The following is a 15,491-nucleotide window of genomic DNA, read 5'->3' as shown; positions in this document are numbered from 1 at the left end:
AATACTTTCCAGCGAGAATCTAGCCGTATCATTTGTTCCCACATGAAGGATAATTAGGGGATTCTTTCCCGCTCCCTTTAGGATCCTTTTCAACCTCAGGTCTACATCCCGTATCTTGGCCTCTGGAAGACAGCACACCTTCTTTTCTCTGGATCAGCTCTAGTTACAGGCCTGTCTATTCTCAATAAAGAGTCCTCGATCTCATAGACCTGCCTTTTCCTGGTGACGGAGCTATTCTCCAGTCTCTCCCCGTTCCCTCTGGCTGCAAGTTCTTTCCATTCCTATTTTCCCTTATAATCCTCTTCAACCCATCCTGTATCCTCCTGGGGCTCATATTTGGTGTAGTCTCCCTTGACTCTTCCCCTTTTCCTATAGGACTAGCCTCTCTTCTCTTCTTCCTTGCCCTTCCACCTTCAGTGACTACCTGCTGAGCCCCTTCTTCATTTTCCAGCTCTGCAAACCTGTTCCTAAGCTCTATTTCTCCTTCACTAGCCCGTCTTTTCCTCTGCCTGGTTCTTTTAGTCACATGCTTCCACTGACCACTTTCCTCACCCAGTCTCCCTTCAAAATTCCCCAGCCCTGCTTCCATCTGTAAGTCTGAGCTTTTCCCTTAGATACCTCATGTCTTTGCTCCATCATCTGCTCAAACCCCTTCCTAAACTCAGCCAGACTTTCCACCTGCATCTCCAAACCTGCTGTCTCTTGTTTTGTACTTAAATTGTAAACTCTTTGGAGGAGGGACTGTCTTTTTGTTCTGTATTTGTACAGAGCCTAGCACAGTGAGGTCCTGGTCCGTGACTGGGGCTCCTGAGGGTTACAATGCTGATAATCTTGTCCATTCCTTTATTAGAATTGTTCTCTATCTAGATCACAGATTCTTATGCTTTGTCCAGTTTATTCCTAAAGTTCTAAAAGACAGGGCTTCCAACTCTTTCCTTTGGATAGTATTCCACAATCTTAGAGTTCTTTACTTAATTTTCCTTTTTTAAATTTTTTTTTTAAAGCTTGGAGAAATAGGATTAATAGAATAAAGTCAAAATGTGAATGCATTAAGGAAGTAGGGTCGCTGTTTGTTAGGACTGGCCTACACTGGGAACTTATTTAGCATTGCTGTGTGGCTCAGGCAGTATAAAAAATCCACATCCCTGAGTGATGTTGTTTAAACTGACCTAATCTCCAGTGTAGACAGTAGTAGGGGGAGTGGTGGGGGGAAGGATAGGTCAGTAGTTTGAGCATTGGTCTGCTAAACCCAGGGCTGTGAGTTCAATCCTTGAGGGGCCATTTAGGGACCTCGGGCAAAATTGGGGATTGGTCCTGCTTTGAGCAGGGGGTTGGACTAGTTGACCTCCTGACATCCCTGATGTTCTATAATTCTATGAATGGAAGAGTTCTTCTGTCAAGCTACCGCCTCTCGGGGAGGTGGAGTGCCTATACCAACAGGAAAACCACTCCAGTCAGTGCAGGTAGTGTCTACACTGAAGCATTACAGCGGCACTGCTATAGCCCTTCCAGTGTAGACAAGCTCTGAGCCTTATAGCATCCAAGCAAATATTTAAAAGTATAGAACAGCCTTGGAATATTGTGGTAAGCTGAAAAGTCACTAAATGAAATAGCCTGTCAGCCAATGTCTTTAATACTTGGAGGATAGAAATACCTTTTTAATTAGGCATTGGATAAAATGTGGCATTGGGAGGACAAATATGCCTCCATTTTCCCCATGTAATTCAGAGCCTCAAACGTGTATTGTTACTGGCAAAACTTGGGGCCTTACACTCAACTCAGCATTCCTGTTTGACACTATGTAACACAATAAATTGGACTGCCATGCCAGATCAATTCTGACACCTCAGGGAATGTTCTAAGCATCAATGGAGGAAAATGGGAGACTTATGAAGCCTTTGCCAGCTATATAACACAACCACAAAGAGGTGGTGGAGGTGGGGAGCTGCAAGCTATCCCTGGTGTGTGCAATAAGCTCAGCCTACGCAAGCTGTTAAATAGTATGCGACTTCCTCATCGTGCTTATATCACTATTTGTATATTGCTTTTCATATTAATATTGGAATTGTCTTAAGAATTATTTTGCCTAGCATATTCTCACTTGAATTATTAGTATTCTACAAATATTTTGTTTTGCCTGTTCCACAGGTGTTTAGCAGTTTGGAAGATTCCTAATCAGCCTCTTTAAGTGGGAACTAAACTAATCTTTCACCTGCTTAATTGTCTCAAATCTACTGTTGGGAAAACGTTAGTGTCTATAAACTCTTGACTTTTCTTGCAGGCAGCTTCTAGTTTAAAGATACTTTAAGATAAAATAGTTTTATAATGAAATATTTGTTTTGATTGAAATTTCACGTGGGAATAAAATAAGCAGTTTGTGTGTAAACTAGGCCATTTGTAGTCTGACTGCAGACTCTGACACCTGTTTTAAAAGGTAATACATGTGTTGTCTTTTATAATGGCAGGTGGTACCAACAATCTCACTTTATATGGTCTCTGGATTTTTAGGAATGCATCTTATTTTACAGTCAATACTTGCTCTCTGGTAACCCTATAGGTAAAAACAGTTACTGGAAACTGATCAGCCTTTTTATTTTTGTCTACAATGTGAATAGTGCCTGTTAACTTGGACTTTGTATTTATTAGCCATCTGGGGTAGATCTAACAAATAGGTCAGTAGGATTCTCTCTTTAGGCCTTCTTACTATAAGCAATAGCCTAAGAAATGTAATTAATTTTTTTTTCTCATTCCAGAATGATGATGATCAGGCAGAATCTGTAACATCTGACCCATTGCATTGCTAAACCTCATCTTACTCTTTCTACTTTATTGTAATAGGAATACTTGCATATGAGTCTGAGTCTAAATCAATTCTGCTTGTATTGAAACTTGTGTTCCTGTGTGAGATGGGTTTATTCAGCCTAAATTTATTAATATTAAGGTGATGATTTATGTAGTAGGACATGCAATCACAAGAAGTTTCTAGATTTGGGGATGTTACATCTGTAATGCTTCTGATTCTGCTGCTGTAGAGGCAACCATTCAAGAAGCAGCATGTATCTGAAGTCATTGATAACATGATTTTTGCTTTTGTCAGACATCAATGACATTATTTTGTGTTCCATGTGGAAGCTGGAGAGCAATCAGTATTTACAAACTGCAGAAAAGCAAAATGATGAGGCTAGCTTATTATTTTCAAAGTTCTAAGGAGATGTTATAGTACAGGTGTGTTTGGTTATCTGCAAGACCCAATAAAAAATGCAGTCAGTCCTCCATTTACCTTTGCTGGCATGTAAGAAACCCTGGAATTAGCATTTTCACAGTGTTGTTTTGCATTGGAGTAGAGTGGTGAGATAATTAAAACTTGTGTATCTAAAGTCAATCTTTTCAGATAGTCAACCACTGTACTTGAAGTTTTTTTTTTAAAAAAGTCATGACTTCCTTTATCTACTCTTAGAGAAAGTGTAAAAATATATATATATATATATATATATATATATATATATATATATATATATATATATATATATATATATATATATATATATATATATATCATTGATAAACCTATGTAACTTGTCTGTTTCAGTAGGTTGATAGAAAATGATTGACTTTGAAGTGTCATTGTGTGGGGGACAGTAAGGAGATTTTTGTTTCAGAATGTAATAAAATTTTCAGCACCTCATGACCCTCCCCAGGGATCATGATCCACTGGTTGGGAAATGCTGGTGTAGACAAATGCTTTGCAGACTATTTAAAGATGCATCCAGATTCTTTAATGGGAAAGGAGTGAGATCAGGTAGAACATATATCTGATGTGCTATAGGAGGACTGTAGTTTTCCTCAATACATTTTCAAAGTTGTAAAGGATATTGTCAAATAAGAGATTTGTTTGTGTAGTTATTACGATTAAAAATTAACAGACCCCTTTTTCATTGGGGTAGTCTTCTTGATGTGTTAAAATCTTGAATGACGACTTTACATCACCAACTAGTCACTACTTTAATTTATCTATTTGTAAATAGCACTTTTAATGCATTTGAGAGAGTCTATATTGTTATAGTAAAAGTAAAAATGGTCATTTTTAGAGCAATATGCCGGGAGTCACATTATTGATTTACTGTACAGAAACTGACATGCTAGCTGTCAAGATGTAGTTGTACTTTTTTTTTTTTAAAGTAGTACTGAACATCAGTTTGTAGGTGAAATAAATCAGTTCTTAGAACTTGGCTTCACTTCCTGTGCACCAGGAATTGTGATCAAGGTTTCTGATGCAATCCTGAGTGGTGGTTGAAACATTCAATGCTATACTTGTATTATAAAGTTAAATGTAACCAGCCATGGAAATGTTGGCTTCATAGTGACCACAAATTATGTAGTACAGCAAAGATGACAGCCTTCCAGTTTTTAGTGCAGCTGCCTTTCAGGAAGACACCTCTTAAGTTCTCTAATTCTAAATCATGCTATATTTGAGAGAGGATAGAATAAAGCTATGTCTACGCTTAAAGCACTACAAAGGCACAGCTATAGAGTTTCAGTTTAGACAGTACAGCGACAGGAGGGGTTCTTCTGGCACTAGAGGTGATCCACCTCCCTGAGATGCATTAGCTAGGTTGACAGAAGAATTCTTTTGTTGTCCTAGTGCTGTCCATGCTGTGGGGGGTTAGGTAGTCATAACCCTCACTCGGGTGAGGATTTTTCAGTGTAGACCAGCCCTGAGCCTGCAAGGTAAAATGGCAAAAGCTGACCTTTAAGTATCAAATATTGATCACTGAAATATAATTCCTCAGTACTACAAGAACATTATATTAATGCAGGTTTCAGAGTAGCAGCCGTGTTCGTCTGTATTCGCAAAAAGAAAAGGAGTACTTGTGGCATCTTAGAGACTAATAAATTTATTTGAGCATAAGCTTTCGTGAGCTACAGCTCACTTCATCGGATGCTGAATGCTGTAGCTTACGAAAGCTTATGCTCAAATAAATTGGTTAGTCTCTAAGGTGCCACAAGTACTCCTTTTCTTTATATTAATGCAGAATATTAAAAAATTCTGTAGGGCACATGAATAATTCCCTGAGATCCTAAAGATTAATTTTGGTAGCAAACTCGGACCTACTGCAAAAGGTACAATAATATAAAATATTTCTCCCCTAGCAGAACACAAATGTGACCTTTTTTAAAAAGCCCTCTCCAATCTGAACAGAAAATCTAAGGTTTCATTGATTCGGCTTGTTTTCCATCGGTTCACGTTGGCAGCTTGATGCCAGTCTAGGGAATTGATGCTGTTCCATAATTCTACCACATTTATGTTCTGTCACATCCCAACTTGCTTAAAGTTCCCTGAAAAGTATAGTAAAGTTCCTGTATGTATCTCTGTGGTTGGCAAATAACTTATGGTGTAGACTTTTGAGACATAAAGGTTTCTTAAGGAAGGATCCTCTCATCTTCTTTCTTGAGAGCAAGTAGTACAGTTAATTACCTTTATTTCCAGCATTTTAAGAGGTTTAGAGAGCACCTGGAATTTCTAAACTATAAATTCTTTAGGGGCAGGGATTGTATTTCATTATTTGCATGCACAGCACAATGGGGCTCCAATCACTGAGTGAATTTGCTACTATAATGCCAATAAAGTAGTCTCGAGGCCACATCTTCAGCAAATATAAATTTTCATAGCTCCTTTGGCTTCATTGGAAGATTTAGCCCGGTGCGTGCCCAAGGTGAACAAAAATTGGCAAAACTTCTCTTCAAAAGTGAGCCTGATTTTCTGATAATGCACCAAAACTAAATCAGACACATTTGTGGAACACCTTGGAGTGTAAAACCATGAATAGATCTCTCACACAGTATTATATTTGACTGTTTTTTTCCGTTTTTAAAGTTAAGACGTAACTATCTTACAGCTATTGTTAATGACAGAAGTTATTCAAACTACTGGTTTTTAATCTAATTTATTTAGCACCATTTGCTGTTAATTTGTATTTCCTCTGGACAACGAAAATATGCTGATCAGGTTTACTTCTGTTCATTATCAGTTATTAATTAATTTTACCTTTAGTTTCTCCTTCCCTGTCTTACTGCAATGTTTCAGTTTCAAGCACTGTAGAGGATTATTGGTTTGTGTAAAACCTTGTCCTTTAAAGCCTAAATCTTGAACCAGATTTGTTCTGATGATGATTGTGTGTCCATATGAAATGCCCCCTTCTTTGAGAGAAGCCAAGATACTTCTATTTCAAAGGCCATGCAGGCAATTTCTGCTGTTTATTTACAGCCCTGCTTCATTGGGTTATCAGGCAGCAAACATTGTTACCAGCATAGATGAGACTATATTTTGTTTAAAGCAGAAGCAGTTTTGAGAGTGGTTTTGCCTCCAAGCATTGTAGTACTCTCAAATGGCTAGTATCCAAATATTTCTTAAGGCTGTCAAATAGACCCGATGATGATTTCTTGGTTGCCATTGCTATAGGCTTTTCAGAAATCATGTGATGGGTCATGTGATCTCATGAATCAAAGCTTCCACATTGCTGGGAGTTGCTTTAACTTTAGACAAGTCTCCGAGTTCTATAGCATTTCTCCCCTTCCCCCCATCTAGAATGTTTTTAAATAAAACAGATGAAACATGAATGAGGTTTTATAGATGACCTCAGTTCTTTGTTCCCATCTTCCTACTTATTTCTTCCTCTCCAACTCTTGGCTGTCTCTAAGTCATGATATGGGAACCACTTATTTGAGAGACCATCTCACTTGTTACCACGTTCGCAACTTTAACCAGTGTTCACTGCCACCTCAGAAAACAAACAAAACCCTATGCCAAACAGAGTTTTTCATTCTGAAGATAGAGAAGAGTCAGATACTCCATGAAGTATTGCTCTTACATGGAGGGCACTTTGATACCACACTGATGGGCAGCAGTGTAAAACCCTAAGACAAATCAAAAGTGGCAGATCAAGTGGGGGTTGGGATCTGAAGAACTGGTTGATACTAGGGATTAGTGCAAGACCTTGACTTCAGACTTTTGCCTGTGGTGCTTTGCCAGAAAATTGCAGCCTTAAGGGCATGATGCAAGTCACGCTTAGTTTAGCAACTTTTGATTGATTGTTGTGTGGTTGCTTGTTCTGTTTACTTAAAATTACTGACAAGGGTCACATTAATGTGTTAAATTTTGTGCAAGTTGCCATGGCGATGTATGCTCTAAAATATTGATGTCCTTTGCAGCTCCTCTGAAATACTAAGTCTTAAGCAAATGAGAATAGAGACTTAAATGTAAAGAAGCACATACTCTGGGATTTGTTTCATGTTCTCTGTGTGTGTGTATATAAATCTCTCCTCTGTTTTTTCCACCAAATGCATCCGATGAAGTGAGCTGTAGCTCACGAAAGCTTATGCTCTAATAAATTTGTTAGTCTCTAAGGTGCCACAAGTACTCCTTTTCTTTTTGCGAATACAGACTAACACGGCTGCTACTCTGATACTCTGGGATATAACTGTTAAATTAGACAGTTCAATAAATGTTAATCAGCTACAAAAATTCACCTGCACTTCAGATGCTTCACTCTTGCCAGGATGAAGTGTGATATTGCAAGAAAAGTGTGACTTGTGAGAAAATGAATCACTGGGGAAATGAAAGTCTGAGTTTGTGCTTTGGTTTCTTACAAAAAACTGTTTTAAAGGCATTGTGACAGTCAAAGATTGGATTTATGCATCCAGTCTTTGCCTCTTCAATATAATAGATTTCATTTTTCTGCATTAATTTAAAATATTTGCGCTTTCTAGATGAGTTTTTGAAACTCAGAATTTAGGGAGTTTCTTGAATCAGTGTTTGTACATCTTTAAGTGTGGAAATAATGCTTACTCTGTGTGTGTGTGTGTGTGTGTGTGTGTGTGTGTGTGTGTGTGTGTGTGTGTGTGTGTGTATTAATGCTTACCACATATGTGTTGCGTGTGTGTGTGTATAAAATATATTTATTAATGCTTACCACATATGTTTGGGGGTGTGGGTATACATACATAATATCCCTCTCCTAATACATATATAAGGAGAGGGCTATTATGACTTCATGCTTTATCCCCAGCTTTGCTAAGTAATTACTGTGTACATCTTCATTTTTCTCTTGAATTTTAGCTTTACCGCCATGAAAATGTTTCTGCAATCTTTTTTTCCCTTCTGTTTTCTCGTATGGTTCTCAATCAGGTGATTGCAGCAGTGTTTTGCCTGGGGAGTGTTCCTCTTGGGATACCAGCCAGATTAAAGGATCAGAAGTATTTTTACCTTTCACTTAATATGAAGTCGTCTTTTCCCTGTATAATCCTATCTGTATCCTTCAACTTTTGACTGAAGTTGTCCATCTTCTGCTTGATTTGCAGTGATCTGCTAAAGCATAGAGGTCATTCTATTAGGGCTTGCTGTTTGTGGCTCCTCAGGTTCTTAATTGGCTCAAAGATTGAAAGGTCTATTTTAATTACTTAGTTTGTGCCCCAATATATGGTGGTCTTACATGTGGTGCTTAAAAGGCAAGATACATAAATATCATGACTTATAGGTGCTTCAGTTTAACTAGCCAGAAAGCATGAGCATCTGACTAGCATGCTTGGATCACTTAAAAAGAGGCTTTTATGGAACCAAAAACAGAATTTAAAAATTGAAGCCATGATCATTGTTGAATATGATATTTGAGTGTAATGTGTTCGCCCTCTCTGTTAGGGCTAATCTATACTTGGAAGGAGTGGACCCCAAAATAAAATGCTTTAAATGAGCTCTGCTTACTCCTTTCTGAAAAGCACTTACCTACATTTAATGTAGAGCACCTTTGATCACAAAATCTCAAAATTGTTTCACAGAAGTGTAAGGGTATGTCTATACTGCAGCTGGGAGCATGCCTCCTACCCGTGGCAGGCAGATGTGCACTAGATCTTTGAGCTTATGTGCTAAAAACAAGCATTATGATCATTGCATCACAGGCTAGCTGCTCAAGTACGGACCCACGGTGTCTGGCAGGCTTGAACTCGGACTGCTAGCCTGTGCTGCAATGTTTACACCAATGTCCTTCACGCAGTAGCTCAAGCATATGTCGGTCTACCTCAGGAGTCTCAAACTCAAATGACCACAAGGGCCACATGAGGACTAGTACATTGGCCTGAGAGCCGCACCACTGATCCCGGCCCGCCCCCTCCCTGCCCCCAAGGACTCAGGGCAGGCGGTCGGGGTGCAGGGTGCGGCAGGGGGTTCAGCTGCAGGAGGGGCATCCTTCCTTTACCTAAGGCTGTTCAGTGCCACGTACCCCACAAGCTGTACACTCGGGGCTTGTCTAAACACAGAGGGCTAGTCTATGCTGGCAACATTAAGTGCTGCTGCAGCAGCGCTTTAACATGGCTTGTGTAGTTGCAGAAGAGCACTGGGAGAGAGTTCTACAAGCACTCTAGGAAAAAAAAACAAAACACCTCCACGAGAGGCGTAGCTCCCAGTGCTGGTGCACTGTCTATGCTGGCGCTTTACACCTCTGAAACTTGCTGCACTTAGGGAGGTGTGTTTTCACACCCCGAGCAAGAAAGTTGCAGCACTGTAAAGTGCCAGTGTAGACAAGCCCAAAGGTTGTACTGCTTTAACTCTACTGTTATAGTTCATGTGGTAGAGGAGTCCTCCTAATATGGACAATATGGGAGTTTTTTCTGTCTCTCTTGTGGATGTATATAGTGAATGATGGCATAGGTTGTAGACTAAATGAAATACCTTTCTGTTCACCACTACTCTTGTTCTTAAACATTTGAGGGTATGTCTACACAACAAAGAAAAACTTTTGGCTCTAGAACCCTGTGAGGCGGGAGGGTCCCAGAACTCAGGCTCCAGTCCAAGACCAAAAGTCTACACAGCAATGAAACAGCCCCTGAGCCCGAGCCCCAGTTGGCTGGCCTGTGCCGGGGGGTTTTTCTTTGCTGTGTAGACATAACCTGTGAGGCTTAATGAAGGTCTATATCCCTAGCTGGCCGCTTTCACTTTGAATGTGCTCCTGAGAGTCTTTCCTGTTCGAGCATTTTTGTTTTTAATGGACGTTTATAATCAATTTGAAAAAAGCTATCGGCAAATGGACAAAATTAGGTGCATTGATTAGTTTCTTTGCTACTACTCGTGCTAATTTGAGTTATATATAGCTGCCCGAAAGAATGGGACTTATTTGGTACTCTGAGTAACACAAGATGAACTGGGGTTTCTTTTCAAATTCTCCTTGCGGCAAACATCTTGTCACCAGACTTTTGCTGACATGACCTCTATTTGCTTCATAACAGAAGAATAAAAGCATAAATGAGCACTAAAATATAATAGCCCTGGTATTAATGGACCTCTAGCACTTTGTGAGACTTCAGGCCAGAAGCAAAATGAGTTGAGCTGCCAGAGGTTATTAATTGCAATTAAATATATTTCTTATCTTGTTGTCTTTGTTTCATTCCACCCTTTCATTGTTAGATATGGGTTGTGAAAGAGGACACTGACTCACAATTTCATGAGAATGAAATCTGTAACCGCAAAGTAGGGGATTAGCTTGCATTTTCAAAGATAACTTTGGCATTCCAACAGTAAACTCTTAAATCAGATGTCAAGTTTCCATGGGTTTGTTTTGATATTGCCCCCTGACCTAAAAACCCCACTCTTTATTTCCTTGATAAAAAAAAACACTGAATAAACCCATGGGTGGAAGTTGGGAGGATGAGGGCTGGCAAAGGTTTTCTGAAACAAAATAAGCTCTTTGGGGCAGGGACTGTATTTGTGTTTGTAAAATGCCTGGGATAATGGAGTCCTACTCTATATGATTGGGGTCCCTAGGTGCTACTTAATCCAAATAATTCACTTGTAAGCATATCTATTCCTCAAATGTAAAAAGGAACACATTGGCCAAAATGAAAAGGTTGCAATTCTGTAAGTAAAATACAAGCACAATAATAGTCACTCGTTTACTAACTAGTTAGGCCTAGGTTTTTTGGACCTGCGCTTATATTCTGATATATAGTAGAATCTGTGTTACGAGCACCTCAGGAATGGAGGTTGTTCATAACTCTGAAATGTTCATAACTCTGAACAAAACATGGTGGTTCTTTCAAAAGTTTACACATGAACATTGACTTAATACTGCTTTGAAACTTTACTGTAAAGAAGAAAAATGCTGCTTTCCCTTTGTTTTTTTAGCAGTTTATATTTAACACAGTACTGTACTGTTTGCTTTAATTTTTGAGCGGGGGAGGTGTCTCTGCTGTTGCCTGATTGCATACTTCCAGTTCCAAATGAGATGTGTGGTTGACTGGTCAGTTCATAACTCTGGTGTTCGTATCTCTGAGGTGCTATTGTGCTTCCAGATTTGTATGATTTTTCAGCACCTAATCTGTTAAAGGTTCAACCAAGCCAATCCAAATGTGCAAAAACTCTCTTGATTGCTGATCTGGGAGGACAGGAGTGCAAGGGTTGTAAAAATAGCTGTTCTGTGCTCAGTTTCATAAACTTCTGTGGCTTTCTGTCACTTTGATGCAGTGAACTACAGCACAACCACATTCACAAATATTAATTTTGAGGTAGAAATCTGTGTTCAATTTTTAATGCTACAAATGAGGGAGGGAATTCGGGACTCAGGATTTTGTTCTTGTCAGTCATGTTTAGATTGCACCCAGATATGTAAAAGCCAGTGTTCTTTTCTGTTTAGGAACCTGTTATGAAAACTTACCAAAGACGCATGCAAACCATTTCAATTATGGTTTTCTTTATTGACAGCGTGGGGGATATTGACTTTCTCACAGGGTGTTGTCAGGCTTAATTTAATGTCTATAAAGAGTTTTGAGATATTGCTAGGATGGTGTCTGTTTTCATAGGCTGAGGAAGGAGGATCTGCATTATAGTCCTGGCATTGAAAGCTAGCACTGATGTTGCTTGCCAAGGTACAGGAACTAGATGAACATGTGAAAGATTCAATGACACCTGTTCCAGCACACTGCTTACATGAACATAAAATATTTAAGGCAAGGTACAATGTATTGCTTAAGAGTTCAGTTGCCCATTTTATAAGAGAATCTGTCAGCATCTCCTGTCAGTGCATATTTATAAATATCAAAAGTTTTTGTTTAAACTCTTAAATTGTTTTTTCTCCAATCTGTCTGAATGGGATTGTTTTCTATATAGTCTTTCATACTGTGGATATTTGAAAGATATTTACAAAGCAATTATTATGATATTCAAAATGCTATGTATGAAGGCAAACTTGCATCCTAGGACATTAAAACAGTGTGGGTGAGACAGTGAGGTCATAATGTTTAAATTCTCCCTGAATAGCCCTGTAGACAGAGGAAACTTCTGTAGAATGAATAACTTAATTATAGAGACCCAGTGGTTAAGGTTTCAGTTGAGATTTGTGCTTTAAAACAGGGCCAATCCCTCTGTCTTGGGCATTTATGAATGAATTTGGTCTCCAAATTTGGAACAATGATTAATAGGAAAATTGAATTTTCAATGTAATATTACTAAGCAAATGTTGGGCAGGCAAAGAAAACATCAAAAAAAATCTCCTTTTTAAAAAAATGTGCTTGACTTCGCATTTTTTGGGGTTCCTCTAGCTAAGCAATCACAGTTACACATACTGCAAACTTCACTCTTCACATAGTATTTTCCACTGAATGCATCTGATGAAGTGAGCTGTAGCTCACGAAAGCTTATGCTCAAATTTTAGTCTCTAAGGTGCCACAAGTACTCCTTTTCTTTTTGCGAATACAGACTAACATGGCTGCTGAAAACTCTGAAACCTGCCACTCCTACCTGTTCTTGAATTATGCAACTTTTGGACTTTTTAAATTTAGTAAAACTTTTTTCAACTTTTGCTTAATTTGGACTTGTTCATTATCTCATTTTATCAGAATAAACTTATAACAGCGTTAGGTGATATTGTTTAGGGCCTCAAGATCTTGTCAAGGTCTTTCAGCAAAGGTAGGGAAGTGAAGACCTGATATTTTGATCTTTAAAGGGAAATAAAGCACGAGGGTTTTGTTTAAGTTGTAAAAGGCTAATAAACTTTTTTGCTTCATAGTTCACCTTAAAGGGAAACTATCAGTTTAAATCGCATTATAAACACATTTCAGTACTATTGATGCTAACAGTTTAGATAGAGTGAAAGAATTTTAAGTGATCTCCCTCTTTATTTATGCTGTATTCTGTTTTGTATTTGTGTGGACAACGAAGTTGCTTTCCCTTTGTTTTAATCTGCTTCATTTTAAAGTAATGCAAGTTTGAGGTTCCAGACAAAGCAGGGGGAAGTTGCTATATAAAATCAAAGCTTTACAATGGGCATTTTAAATAAAAACTAGGTTTATTAACTTTTGCTTTTACAAAAACTGAGTTTTAGATCAAATTTGAATGTAATATCCCTTTTAAAACCACTTTGAACATAGTTACAAGCTCTAGAAATGGAACCCAAGTTCTAGCCTTAATTGATCATTCTATCTTTAAGTCAAGATTGTCCCTTTTTGTTACTTTTATTTCAATCTTATTTTGAGAGAGAGAAATACTGATAGTAAAATAAATTACTAAATTACAAATGTATGCTACTGAAGCTTTTGTCTTGCATGATTTGCTTAAAAAGTATAGGGCGGTTTTTTGAGATTCTTTTTCCCCTAAATGGCTTGTATATGTGGAAGAGAGAGAGCATTCATTTTTCATTCCCCTCTGAACTTCTCACTGCACTACCCAATGGCTGCAAAACTGTGAGGGCTAGCTGAACTGACTAGAATCAGAAGCGATCAACTTCTGTTTTTATCTTTTGTAACACTTATTTTGTGAAGATGATGAGCCAGCAGAACTATTCCCAGATGGACCTATGCTTAGTCATCTTGTATCTTGACAAAGATTTCCAATGTAAATGATGCTATATCTTTAATTATAGTTGTGTGAATGGTCACCATAATGCTGCTGCATAGTGGAATGTGAACCACTAAATTAATACACAGTTACTACTTGCCCTAACTAGGATCGCTCCATGGTTTGTTTTTGCACTACAAATGTCTTTTTCTTGTCTGAATCTGCCATTTTATTAAAGATAATACAGCCTCCCTACTTCACTATCTAGTGACTAAATCCCATGACTTGAACCACGAATATCACTCCAGCATTCTAAAAAAAAGCCAGAGAACAGTCAGAATTATGCAGTAATTCCGGTATAAAGAGAAGAAATATTAAGTAATGGCAGCAGACCAATGGATTTCCATATCCAACATTTCTCAGATGTAACTTGCTTTGGAAGTAAGTTGCTAGGGAGAACTACATATGAATACTAGATAATTCATAAATCTGTTTTTGACTAGATTCCTCTGACAGTTAATTTATATGGAATTATAAATACCCTGGTGTGTGTGTGTGAGCCTTTTTTTAGAAAAGGCTTTTTTCTTTCTTTGAAATCTTGGGTAGTAACTTGTTATAAAATAGTGCCTTTATAACATTATTTTAATAAGAGTTAATCATCATGAGTTGAAAGAATATCTGAATGAATTAAAGCCAATGTATAGAGTAAAATATCTGCTTCAACAGACTTCTTAAAATGAAGTCTGTGTGCAGGAAAGACATGGCAAGTACATGATCCTTTAGAAAGAAATAGTCTCCAAACATTTAGCTGTAATGTAACAACATTTAGTTCTTTGGAGTTTCTGAGATATACATATGAGTAAGCAGGTGCAAGAGGTATCAAATAGTATAAAAAGTCAAGTTATCCCTTTCTGACTGTAAAACTATCAAGGCAGTAATCCATATACTGCTGTCTAAAGGGAAGAAATCAGATGAAATTAACAGTTCCAGATTTACCTCCTAAAACTCATGTACCCTGGCCCTTTGGTAGGAATAATGGGAATGTGGGCTGCATATTTGGGGTGCTGAATGTATAAATACGCAAAGGAAGACTGGGTTATTGGCTCCCTCTGGAGCTGGTGGCTTATTCAGCTTCATTGGGAAATCATTTGGGGGTGGGGAGATTGAGAAACAAATGCCTTAAGTTGCTCAATAGTGACCTCTTCTGCTGTGTGAGCAGTAGCACTGAAGGGCTCCAAAGTCGGTCCTGTCTAGTTTTCAGCCGGAACAATTGTGGTTGTGACATGGATAGTTAAAGATGTATCATGGAGGATTTGAAAACGGGATCCTCAATGTTTAGGGGGTTCTATTAAGAAAATATAACTGAGTAGCCTACAATTATTTTTAATCAAGGAAACCAATATTGTACTTTCTATAGTGCCTGGCATCCTAAATTCTCTTGTCACGTAATAAAAAATTGCCCAGTCGGGCAGATAACTAGTATGATCTACAAATGATGAAAGTAGAATCCTGATGCTAGACTTCTGCTCCTGTTGTTATATACACAACCTCCTAAAGCTTCTTTTCTGTTAAGCTTTTAAAGAGTGGCTCTGGGCTGAATTGATTTATTCACAAGAAATTGAAAGTAGATTTGAAGAAACATTTCAGCATACTTTTGGCTGTAACATTTAGCATA

General features: G+C 38.2%; 1 protein-coding gene across 4 annotated transcripts in view; it reads left to right on the top strand.

Annotated features, from left to right (window-relative positions):
- AP3D1 (adaptor related protein complex 3 subunit delta 1) overlaps positions 1-15,491 on the top strand; it is a 76,837-nt gene that overhangs the window by 18,375 nt on the left and 42,971 nt on the right. The window lies entirely within an intron of this gene.

The sequence above is a fragment of the Dermochelys coriacea genome, chromosome 25 (assembly GCF_009764565.3).
Source record: "Dermochelys coriacea isolate rDerCor1 chromosome 25, rDerCor1.pri.v4, whole genome shotgun sequence".
Taxonomy (NCBI): domain Eukaryota; kingdom Metazoa; phylum Chordata; order Testudines; family Dermochelyidae; genus Dermochelys; species Dermochelys coriacea.
Note: the sequence above shows the minus strand (reverse complement) of the source record. Positions and strands in the feature narration are given on the sequence as shown.